The sequence below is a fragment of the Ambystoma mexicanum genome, chromosome 4p (genome assembly GCF_040938575.1).
Source record: "Ambystoma mexicanum isolate Mex_15411 chromosome 4p, UKY_AmexF1_1, whole genome shotgun sequence".
Taxonomy (NCBI): domain Eukaryota; kingdom Metazoa; phylum Chordata; class Amphibia; order Caudata; family Ambystomatidae; genus Ambystoma; species Ambystoma mexicanum.
In genome coordinates, this window is record NC_090927.1 from 293,297,115 (window position 1) to 293,310,427 (window position 13,313).

Below are 13,313 nucleotides of genomic sequence, written 5' to 3' on the forward strand. Positions count from 1 at the left end.
AAGTGTACTATTGTGCAGTGGTTTGAGTTGGAACAAGTCTTCGGTCAGATTGAGGTGGGTGATGAGGTTCTTTCTGAAATGTGGGTAGGGTTGATCAGCTCTCAGCTCGTGTGGCAATGAGTTCCAAAGTTTAGAGGCCTTCACAGGGAAGCTATTGCCGCCAATCTTGGAGGATTTGAATCTTGGTACCACCAGGCAGTTTGTATTGACAGCTCTGGTGGGCCTGCTGGAGGTTCTTCTAGACAATTTGTTGATTAGGTAGCTGGGGGCAGCATTGTGTAATGCTGTGTGTGTCAGGGAGGTGATTTTTAATTGTATTTTGTTATGGGTAGATAGCCATTTATATTGGTGTCTGATTACGGTCATGTACACTCTTTTGTTAATGCCTAGTGCAGCTCTAAGATAGTTGTTTTGTAATATTTGTAGTTTTTGGATACTGACTTTGTTAGCACTACTGTAGAGAGCATTACAATAGTCTAATCTGGAGAGAATGAATGCTCTGGCCAGAATAATACAACTGTCGTTGGAGAGGAAGGTCTTGCCAGCTCTGATAAGCTTGCACGTGTAGGCTGTAGTGGAGGCCAGGGATTTCGGTTGTTTATTAAAAGACATAGTAGCGTACAGGTAGAAACATAGGGTTTTTACCTCCTTTGAGACTATGATATTGTTGCCATCAATGATGAAAGAAGCATATTCATAACCTAGTTTGGAGATGTTGGAGGGGGTACCAAGAATGATCAGCTCTGTCTTGTCATCATTCAGGCATAGGCTGTGTGTGGCCATCCATGCCTGAATGGTGAGGTAGATCCTATTCACCAATGCCAATTCCATGCCATGATCCCCGGAAAGTGGGAGGAGAATCTGTGCATTATCTGCATAGTTAGTGTAGGTGATACCGAGAAGGTCCAAATCATCGAACAATGGTTTGGTGAATATGTTGTACAGAGTTGGGGACACGCATGAGCCCTGAGGGACCCCGCACACGATTGGGGTGGGATCAGCCGCCGCTGATGGGGAGAATACTCTGATGGTTCTGTCACTCAGGAATGATTCTATCCACTTGACAGCATCTGTGGAGAAGTGGGCTACTGAGTCAAGGTGCCTGCAGAGGACCTTATGATCCACCAGATCGAATGCAGCTGAGAGATCGAGTAACAGCAATAGTGCTGTCTTCCCTTTGTCTCTCAGCTCATCAATTTGTGTTTTCAAATCTATCAATGCAGTTTCCGTCCCATGTAGCGGACGGAATCCTGATTGTCTGACCCCTAGGAGTTTATGTAGCTCAAGGTATTTTTGGATCTGCGAGTAAGCAACTTTGCCCAAGATTTTAAGTAAAAATGATACCGTCGTGATAGGGCGGTAGTTTGTGGCAATGAGTGGGTCTAGAGTTTGCTTCTTCAGAAGTGGGAGAACACAGGATTGTTTGAGGTTGACTGGGACAGTGCCAGAGGCAATGAGGCATTGATCAGCTTGGAAATGAATGGAGAGATGTCTCCCATGGCATCTTTTATGTTGTGTGCAGGGCAGATATCTCCTTTACAGTTAGAAGGATTAAGTGATAGGATAGTTTTTTCAACTTCTAGGATGGAGGTTTTGGTGAAATGGAATCTGTTATTTTGATCAATGTTTTTTTTATTTGGTGGGAGAGAGTTAGTTGGCTGTGGTAGGTTCAGAGTGTCTTTCTTATTTTTTATTTTGATTTGTAAGGTGTTTATTTTGTTGGTTAAGGCTTGTTGGATCTCTGAGCACCAGGTCTTGTTTTTGATACAGATATCGGGTGTGGAGATAGGGGGCTCTAGTTCTCTTAGTATTGTAAATAGTTCTTTCATACTAGAGTTGGAGTTGGCAATACGTTCATTGTATGAGTTTCGTTTTGCCAGACAGATTTCCTTTTTATAGTGTAATGCCGTGGAAGTTCACTTCTTTTTATTCTCACTGGTAGGGCAAAGCCGCCAGGCAGTTTAACATTTTCTTTTTAGTAGTTGCAAGTCCTTTAGATGTGGAGTGAACCACTTGTTAAGGTGTGCTTTGCCTGTGCTTGATCTCGGTTTGAGAGGGGCAACTTTGTCCAGTGTGGAGAGCATAATCTTATTATATTCCTGCACCAAGGTGCTTGGGTCGAGATTATTCAGCAGAGAATTTAGGGTAGGTAGAATATTAGGAATCACACTTTCCACTGTGATGTTTTTTTTCATTCTGGTTAGACATGGTGATGCTACTTGAGGAGCTATGATTATTGGTCTGGTGGTGAATAGAATCATGGACACGAGGGAGTGGTCAGTCTATGATAGGGGGGAAATGGAGGTAATGGTAGCTGTGCAATTGTATTCAGCTACCCAGTCCAGAGTCCTTCCCTTGATATGGGTGGGTTCATTTACTTTTTACGTTATTCCTAATGCATTAAAGGAGTTGGCAATTTGTAGGGCCTGTTTATCTGAGGGATCGTTAAAACCTAAGTTTAAGTCGCCAAGGAGCAATACTTGGGAAGTAGGTTTGAGATTACTGGCAAGTATATTATGCAGGTCCCCCTCAAATGTTCCAATGGGCCCAGGAGGTCTGTATATTACATGCATGGTAAGTGATTGGGAGTTGTTTAAGAGGAGTTTGATACAGATGAATTTGCAGGATTGCAAGGTTTGGGGAGAGGCTATTCTCATAGATAAGCTCTCTCTGGAAATGATAGCTATTCCGCGGCCTCGGGATCCATCTCTGTCTTGTCTGGAGATGGTGTATCCTTCCGGGATGGCTTACATGAGTGCGGGTCCTGCAGCATAGTGTAGCTTATTGATTATTCAATTGTTGTTATGGATTAATTAATTTCCTCTTTAATTTATGACATATATCATTGCATATTTACAAACAGCCTGGACGAAGACCTGGTATAGGTCGAAACACGTGCTGGCGGTATTGCTTTTCCAATTTCTTCACACAATGAAATAGTTAATCAAGCAAAACCGACTAACCTTGACATCGCAATTTGGCTCATCTGCTCAATGTCATTATGTAGGAGCGCATGTTGGTCAGGGCATCAATTTCAATTAATTATATGTACAGGTGCTCGCTCATGTCAGCTATTATATATGCAAGCAAGTTGGTGAACGGCCGCACAGATATATTGACATCTGTCTCAAACTACATCTCAGATCTTACGTAGTCTAGCCTAGCCTCCTTTCTATCAAATACAAATACAGATATCTGCAGAACTCAAAAATAAAATGGCGTCATTTTGATCTTGCCTAAATACACCCCTAATATCAAGGTCAAATTTCCCCTGCTTAAGTATAGTATTCCTGCCTTCTGCAAATAGAAACAGACTGCCCTGTCTACCTTTTGAAAGATTCCCAGTGACAGCTGAAGAGCTGCAGCAGCAAGTACCTAGTATGCCCAGCTGAATGTGGCTGATCGAACCTCGAACCTATTACCCAAAGTGGGAAATCAAGTGAATAAGAGTTTGTCTCAATTTACACACACGTTTAATTTTGAGATAACACTAATCACACAATAGGTTCCTGGCTAACACATAAATGACTACTTCTCCAACATTTCACAGATGTACTGCAGACTGGCACCACTTCTCATTGGTTTCTCTGCTGCCACCGTCCTCACGTCATTCAGTAAGCATCTCGACTTTGGTTGGTCACTTCAAAAAGCATCTACTCTATTTTCTATGTCAGATATACTGGATAGCCTCTTTTGGGAGAATGTTTAGAGGTGTTTTTCATTCCTAGTCTAAATCGAATGCTTCACACAGGCATGCTTGTTCTCTACAGAAATGCTGTATGGTTCGGCAGCTGGTTTGCAATCTGCTTTGAAAATATTGCAATATTTATTTATTTTTTAAATGGCTTTACTGGTGAGAGTACAGAACATAAAGCTCCAGATAGTTTGTAAAAGCGTGTTCAGTACTTAGAGTGTGTGATTGCATTGTTGCAGCATTACATTCCCAATCTTATCATATGTAAGAAGTTAATCTGAGCCTTAATGGGCCTTCCCTGTACATCTGAAATATTTACACTCAAACTACCCATTTAATACATGTCTCCAGACATGGCCAGAGGACTCACAGGGGTATACTTTATTTCATAAATGTTGTTTTCCTTCATGTTATTGTCGTAGAAACACGTGGATTTATTGTGCATTACGCACTTTTAGAACAGAATGCTGAAATGCTAATCCTTTCCCCATAGATTGGTTTGTGACCAATGCTTTTCTGTTGCAAGAAACTTTTTTTTTAAATGAAAAATCAATATGTGTACCTTGCAGAAAATAAACATGCTGCAACTAGATTTTTCACAGTGAATAGCCTCAGTCCTATTTCAGCAGCTGCATTTGCTTGCATTGACCTGCACTCAGAAGTATTAGATCACACACAAACCCGTATTTAATCAAAGATACGTTCAGAGGAGAGTTAATGCTAAGTTATTTCCACCATTGGAATAGAATGAAGGACCATAAGCTGGAACATAGAGGTTTCTTCAAGGCAAAATTGTGATTTTGCGAGTGAAAGGCTACATACACTGGGTTTCAGATGTGATGATACCGCACTTTTCTCATGCTCTAGGCCAGGCAGATATGAATTATTGCTCTGGCAAGTGTGAGTGACAAGTGTGAGCGGTTTGGCGGTGGAGAAACTCTTTCTAAGACTACAGCACGAAATTCAGTGGACACTCCCACTCTTGGTTAAAGCCTTAAAAATCCTGCCCCTCGCCCACTTGCGAGCACGCTCTGGCAAGTGTGAAAGACAAGTGTGAGTGGTTTGGCGGTTCGGGTGGTGTAACGCTTACCTTCTGATGTCCTGCAGGGGCGCCCATCTTCAACAATCAGCTATGTGTTTGCGGCTCCCCTCCCATTGTCAGGGGTGATGGTAATCCAAAAGACTCCTTCCCCACCGAATTCGTAGACTGGCACGTTGGCCCAGTGCACAGTGCAGGTGGGAGTGTTTTTGGATTGATTCTCTGCTCTGACTGATGTGGTTATGATAGCCGCTGTGTGGACTGGTAATTCGGCCGCTGTGTGACCTACGGGCAACAAGTAGACACTTTAGTACTGGTTCTGTACTTATCCCCCCCAACCTCCCTTAATTCCCCCTAAGGCTGCTGGCTGGCAGGGGCACTGGCTCACCTTCTGCATGTGGCGGCAAGTCACAGCATGCAGTCTTCTGCACCAGGTCCAGTTGCTTCACTAGTCAAAAGTGGTCCAATCCTGCTGCAGACACACGAGATGGCCTGCTGCGCCACACACGATGCTCCTGGTGTGTTAAATGTCTCAGGAAGAGTGGATGGTGGTTGTGCAGCGAAGCGCGACTCTCTAAGTTTGGTTTTGCAGCTTTATCAACTGTTTGTGCGTGGAGCGCGAGCAGCGTGAGCAGCGTTGAAATAATGTCAGTGCTGCATTGAAATAGTCTTGTGTTTCCTTAATGTCTTGTGTTTTCCTTCCATAGGTGCGGTTACCATGCGGGATGTCACTGAAGCTAGAGAATGTCAGCCTTGTCTGGACTGCGGCCAAAAGAATGAGGTAATCAGGTTTCTTGTGGATGGCTCGGGCGCGAGTCACATACATTTCCTGAAATGTGCTTTCTCTTTCAGGTGTTCGGCGTTGGTGAAGAGCAGATCGGAACAAGCAGGAGTCAAAGCGGGTAAGTAGCTGAAGACCGTAGATCCAACGGGTGTTTCCAGTTGCTGTATTTTTGCAGAAACACTGTGCTGGAGTGGATGGTAAGCATTGCACTGCTTTTTGTGTAGCAGGAGAAACGCTAAACCCGGGGTGCGGCCTGGTTGTGTTTATTTAGCCCTGGGCTGCACCCTTTAACACTAGAACCAGGGATGACTACAGCATGGGCGATCTGGGGGCCATCTTGGATGCCATTCTGTGGTTCGACTTAGCAGCCATTTTGGTGTAGGCTATTAGCACTAATACACTGCTGCCTACACCAGCCAGCTACCCTTAAAGCCCATATCTTGCCAGTGCTGCAGGTGTGAGATAACGGCCTCAATACCCTGGTTGGTTTGGCTGAGATACTATTATGGGGGAACATGTTCAGCCTTCTACTGGGAATCATGACAGGTGGTGAGCGGTGAGGGTGAGGGGGCAGTAAGCCTCTTAACAACTGTTCCGGAGTGTTTTTGAACTTGGTAAAAGCATCAAGGATACTAAATACTATAAATATACTGAATATGCTTGGAATTTGTCTTGTTTGAAAATACGAGATGATATACAGACTGATCGTGGAAATATTCTTTGAAACGCAAACTTACATTTAATCGAAGCAGTAATGGGAGCTCCTCATATCCGCTGAGATTACTCTGCAAACATTGAGAGAGCAAGTAGAAAAACAAATAGCTGTGGATTACATTGACTATTTGATTCGTATATAATCTTGAAAGCTGGGAGGGTGACTGCAGGATCTCCTTTGAGCCAATGAGTAACTGGATACTTACTTATTTTCAGTCAAGAGTGAAATAAGCTTCCGGATATTCATTGTCTATTGATGGGGAGGTGTACGCAAAACTTGGAGCCCTTAAAAAGAAGGGGATTCATTTGTTATAGTGTTATTGTGTTACTCAATTGTAACTTAAGCTGAGCCACTCAAGAGGTATTTCAAACAGACCAATCAAATCTGGACCGACCATATGTATAATTTGAGAAGTGGCAAACAACTGTTTTTTAGTGGGGTGAAAATACTAACGCCCTTAACTTCAAATGATTCAAGATCAGTAAATCAGGGAAAACGACCCAAGCAGAGACAAATGTCAGCAATGGTGAAAGAGGGAGACTGCCAGCAGGGAGTGGCTCAAGATACTTGCGAGTGGAGCCAGACCACGGGACGTTGGTGGTGGATGACCTAATTCGGGATAAGGAAATAGAGCCAAGCTCGCCCACTTAGGAGACAGTTGCTGGCTACACAGAGTATGAAGAGCAGACTAAGGACATTTTAAAATTGCCTTTTGAAGAAGAAGAGTGCTGTAAAATGTTGGAAGTAAGAAAGGCCTCGTCATCAACTCCTAAAACCACAGTTAATCTGGGAAAAGTTATTAGAACAATTGAAGAAGATAACAATGGTAATGGTAATGGCAATAGTATGGGGAAGAGCTGAAAGGAGAACATTTTAACAGCTGATACTACCTCTCAATGTAAAATACAGAGCACACAGCAATACACAAGTTCATCATGGATTACAGGAGAGTGTGGCCAATGCAAACCCCAGAAATTGAAGCAATAATGCGAGCAAATCACAAAGGATACTGAAGGACTTCTTCCAAAAATTGGGAAAGTGCTCAACTACCCCGAAAGGAGCTCTTGAAAAGAGATGTCATAGAAAAGGAGATAGGTGTCTCCGAGAACGGAAGACAATGGTTTCAGAGAATGTATTACAACACAATCTGCATGAAAGTCTTAAAGATTTAGACGACAGGGTCAGAATGACTTTGCCATCAATATCGGCCCTGAATCACATCCTAAGTTCCTTATTGGGCCATTATGATAATATAAGGGACACAGTGGGGGCAAATGTCCTACAGTTAAGTGAGACAAAATTGGTGCTAAATTCGATACAATAACTTTTAGAAAAGCAAGGCACTAAGACTTCACAACAGCAGGAACAAAAATATCTCCTTTCATGGAAGATATGAACCAAAACATACTCTCTATAATATCAACTCTGGAACTCCATCAGAATCTCATCTCTGAATGTCTGGTAACAACTAGGATGTGAGGAGAGCAAATGAAATAGTAAACACTTCAATATTCAAGTCTAAATCTACAACTTAAAAACAGGACAAATTGGTGAAGGAGAGGAGATGTGAACAGAGTGAAGTGAAAGATTTCAATGAGACGTTGGTAGTACTGAATAATAATAATAATAATAATAATAATAATAATAATAATAATAATAATAATAATAATAATAATAAATGAATGCCCAGCAAGTACCACAGTTAAACCGACAACTTCCAGATACTGTGAGTTGTGAAATAGATGTGGATCAAAGTGTACTGAAAGATAGGAATGACTCAGAAAGGGGGAGGAAAAAATGAAATAAAAAGGAAAATAAACAATTGTGAAATGCTAAAAGCTGTAGAAAATATATGAGATTCGTAGACCAGTTTATTAATATTTTGACACTAGAAGATCCAGAACAGTGTAATGGGCTAACAACTGAAGGAAAAAAAGCAGATGCAGGTCTCTCTTTGAAATGTTATGTAGCAATCCAAACGGTAAAGTGGAAAGAATCCTCAAGGAGTGAACCTGTAATAAATTCCCAGCTGGAGGTTTAACAATAGATTCTGGAGCCGGCCTCAGCATCTTTAAATGGCAACAGACAAGCTGTTGAAAATGTAAACCTGATTAAAAAGCAGAGACAGAAGAATGCAGAGAAGCAAACTGAAAATGACGGGAAAATAACAAACAAATCATTAATAAAATCTGGATCAGTGAATGCCCAAACTCAAGTGGAAAGGTCTGTACAAAATGATAATGTGCATCACACACTGAAAGTATCTGCAGTTGATTGGGCTCCTTTTTTCTGAATGAGCGAGAAGAAACAAAAGACTATAGTGGCAGAGAAGGTTTCCTCGTGGGAACTTGATACTCTTGCACAGATAACCAGAGCAGTAGGGGAATTATGTCAGATGATATCATGCCCAGAGGTTAGACAACAAGTACCATCTCAGGAACTGGCTCACGACCCTTCTGATATAAGGAATGAGGATATAGGAAACCACATAACAACAGGAAAATCACGAGAGGATGAGGTATTCTCTAACTAATTCTTTGTGCGCCTCATGTTTGGTTGGAATATATGGAACAAGGGGGAAAGCAACTAACTTTAAATAGACAGTTAATTTTTAAGACTATGAAAAATGTGCCAGAACTGTATTTGCTGTCTACTCATGATTTGAACTATATCTACTTTCCTTAACAAAATTGCACATATATAGTGGATATAGGCTTGCATCCTCGATTACGGGTAAATGCTTTTCTTTCTGCACAAAACAATCTTTTGAACATAGGAATTAAAGTGTCAACAGTAAAACCAATCAAGATCGGGATGAAGGAAAAAGGGGGAAGTGAAAATTTAGAAACGTGAGCTGAGTTGGGAGCAGTCTGCTGCAGTCCTGTGTTCTGACCACATCGTTGTGTCCAGGAAGTGGTTAACTGCACCGAATACACCGCGGAGCGGAGCGGAGTTGTGAGCTGAGTTGGGAGCAGTCTGCTGCAGTCCTGTGTTCTGACCACATCGTTGTGTCCAGGAAGTGGTTAACTGCACCGAATACACCGCGGAGCGGAGCGGAGTTGTGAGCTGAGTTGGGAGCAGTCTGCTGCAGTCCTGTGTTCTGACCACATCGTTGTGTCCAGGAAGTGGTTAACTGCACCGAATACACCGCGGAGCGGAGCGGAGTTGTGAGCTGAGTTGGGAGCAGTCTGCTGCAGTCCTGTGTTCTGACCACATCGTTGTGTCCAGGAAGTGGTTAACTGCACCGAATACACCGCGGAGCGGAGCGGAGTTGTGAGCTGAGTTGGGAGCAGTCTGCTGCAGTCCTGTGTTCTGACCACATCGTTGTGTCCAGGAAGTGGTTAACTGCACCGAATACACCGCGGAGCGGAGCGGAGTTGTGAGCTGAGTTGGGAGCAGTCTGCTGCAGTCCGCTGCATACGCGGAGTCGTAGCAGGATGGAGCCCGATGTGAGACCGCATCCAGCTTCCCACGCGTGGTCATCCCCCGTGGGCAAGAAACTAAGAACGAAATCCGAACCGACCGTGAAACCGGCAAGTACTGGCACAGTGCAAAGGAGCACGGAGCGGATGGAAACCCTGACAGCGATCCAAAAGGACCTGCCTTCAGAGAAGACGGTGAGTGAATTTGCCACCTTAAACTCCCCCTTTCCACCTTCACTCCCCCCTACGAGTGAAACTTTGTCCGAAGGTGCTCCCGAGGCTCGGCCAGAGAGGTTAAATCAAGGGTCGAGCAAGCATAGTGCCATGTCTCCACCTGTATGTACCTCTATTATGGTACCGTCCCCCATCCCGGGTTACCCAAATGGGACACAAGGCAAACGTGATATCGATAACGATGCTGACACGTCTCCACCGTGGGAAGCCCAGTCCCTAGCCAAGTCCTCAAGAAGAGTGGACATTTTGGGCCCTAGGGCCCCCAACTCAACCTCTCCCGTGAGTCCAGGGGTCACCGCTAGGATGCGCCTGGAGACCGCTGGAAAGGTGCTGGAAAACGCGACGGGTGAAAAGGGGACGCCCGGTACGCGGACCACCGAGAGCCACGGAGTGGCGGGTCGAAGGGAGTCAATTGACATGAAGGAGCCCCAAACGCTAAAGGAAAAAGAAAACTTGTGGGCGTGCACTCGCGAACTAAACCATAAATCGGAGGGCGCCCCATATGTAAAAAGGAGTACACAGAACGCTGATACAAACTCCGAGAGTGGCGAAGGAGAGAAGGAGGATACCCTAAATCCCCAACAACTCCCGCTCAATGTACCACAAAAAGAAGGCCTAGATGGCAGCTATAAGGTCACTCAGGTAACGGCATTGATCCACGGAAATCCTAGCGCTGCGTTACTCACTTTAAAACAAACAAAAAAAGCGAACAAACATCTCAAAAGACGATCAAACGAACGAAAGCGCTGCTCAGAGACAAACAGCAGCGAAACGGACTCAGACCCAGATACGGACTTAACTTCAGAGACAGAAGAACTGATAAGACATGATGAGGCAGTGATCGAAGTGGACTCTGACACCGAAACCACAAAATCGGCTGACCTGATGAAGAAATCAAAGGCTGCACCAAATTCAGAAATCCCGGAAAACGCGGCAATCAAAAGCCCTACCGACCAAACCTTCCTAAAAATAGGAAGAAAGAGGGTACTCCAAGAAAGCAAAAAAACTGGTCACAAAAGATCAAAGTTCGTATCAGAGACTCCAGAACAAACGAGCAAAAAAGTACGAACCAGAAAAGACGTGCAACTAAAGGGGCCTTCCATCCCCCCAAATCAAAACTTCTTGAAGGCCTTTTTTACCCAACATCAAAAAAGGAAAATTCTAACAGATGATGAAGTATCGGATGCAGACATGTTGGAAGCAGTAGGGGATCTCCCGCAAGCTCTTAAAACGAGAAAACCTGCCTTCGACGCAAACGACATCCAGAGACAGGAGCAGCAAAACAAAAATGCAAAAGTACAAAGTCTAAAAGTCACGGAAGAGCCATTAAGAAACAACATAACAGCACAGAAGACAAATCAAGGCGCGAGGGAAAAACTGACGGCCTCTTCAATTAGCCAACCTACTTCCTACCCAAAGAAAGTAATTCCAGAGACGAAAAGCCAAGCAGAAAACCCGAGCATGGGATCGGAGGTGGTTAAGGAAGTAGAAGGGCAGATTATCAGCAACGCAAACCCAGAGAAAAACCAAGCAGGCGATGAGGAGCAGCAGATGGCTGGGACAAGACCACACCTGTCGCTGGTCTCTCAAAGTAAACCGGTCTCAGAGGTAAGGGATCTGCCCAAAACCCTTTGGGACCAGGTCTTAGTGAACAAGGGGCGAAGTAATCAAACAATGCTAAACGAAAACGGCCATAGCCCTCGACGAGACTCCTCCTATAATGATCCCCAGGCAACTACACGAAGAAAAGAACAAATCCTGGCATCTCCAAAAAAGAGACGTTTAAGTGACATAGCAGCAGCAATGCAAAAAGAGTCACCGAGTAAAAAACCAGACATGATCGCCATCATGTCGGCTATGACTATTGTGCTTGCCCCCTTTTGCAAATTATACGAGGCGATCAAAGAAGAGGTGAAAGACAACACCGCAATTTTATCCAACTTGATAAACAAAATGTCTCACGTTGAAAGCTACATCACAGCCATAGAAAATCGTGCCACCTCCCCTTATCGAAATTGGGAAAGTAAAATCAACAAACTTGAGAAAAAGATAGAAATTATGGAACAAATAAACAATGAGCAGCGGGCCCAACTAAACAGCCAAAAACCACAAATCCAGCCATCACAGTCGCAGCCTAAACTGATAGGAAATACCACTCAAACGCTGTTGGCGTTTAACAAATCCACATTCAAAAGGCTCGACGAAATTCAACACCAGTCAGTTGATTTAAGAAGTCCACCCAAAGACAAATCCACATTCAAAAGGTTTGACGAAATCCAACACCAGTCAGTCGACCTAAAAAGTCCACCAAAAGACGAAAATCAGTACCAAGTCCTAAAAAACAGTAAAAAACTGCAGGAACACCTGCAACAAAGCTGCATAAAGAAGGTAATCTCTCCTAAATCACCACAAACGGCAGAAGAGTTTATGCTACACTCAGACCTAATGAATATGTCGATTTACGAAGAAAACGAGCAAATAGAGAAAAGTAGAGACATAGAGCAGTTAGGGCCAATTGTCGAACTACAGTTACATCAAAAGGACGAAAAAGTGGATAATAGAGGGGTCGAAATGGAAAACGGAAACAAGGAGGCCACGGCAACACCGCAACAAAATGGAGGACTTGTCGTCCCTAAAGAGAAACTCAAGCCTGCTTCAGTAAAGGCAAGTGCTAAGCGTAAAGGACTTAACGAAAAAGACAGCCCAGTGAAATTAAGAGCCCAAAGGGGAGAAAGAGGAGATCATAAAATGAATAAAGACGCACTAAGAGTGTTCAAGCTTGAGCAAAGAGAGATAGAGAGCGGCTACTTGATTTTGAACAGACCTACAATCATGAAGATTATGAACAAAACGAAATCTTTATACAAAATCAGACCAGCAGATGTGGTATTAGTAGAACCATACCACAGAGAGAAAAGGGCCAAGGCCTTCGTTCACATTAAAGCAGGAGAAACTGAGCGGATCGATCGATTGGCGCACGAAGAACTGAAATCTTTGGGTTTCACCCTGACTGAGCTCACAAGGCCTACGGAGCAAATCGTGTCGAGTAAGAAAAAGGCTGATATCGCCATCAGATCAGTGCACTACAAATCAAGGACGGAAGACATGTATCCCCAAAATCGCAGACAAGAGGTAGCAGAGAAGGATGGACAAAGAGGGCCCTTCAGTGACCATCACTGGGACAAGGAGACAAAGAAAACCACACGAAAGAGACATCACGATACTCGTGATGAAATTCGGCGACGTTACAGAAGTGACCAGCGGGACAGGGTTTATAGCCGCTCTGAAAGTAGCCCGCCTCGAGGAAGAAAACCAGAACAACAGAGTGAGGTCGGCACTGAAGCAAGGTGGAAAGACGACAAAAACAGTTCTCCAGACACCAGAAACGGTGTAAAATCTGCAAACCAAGAATCAGGCCCCTGGAA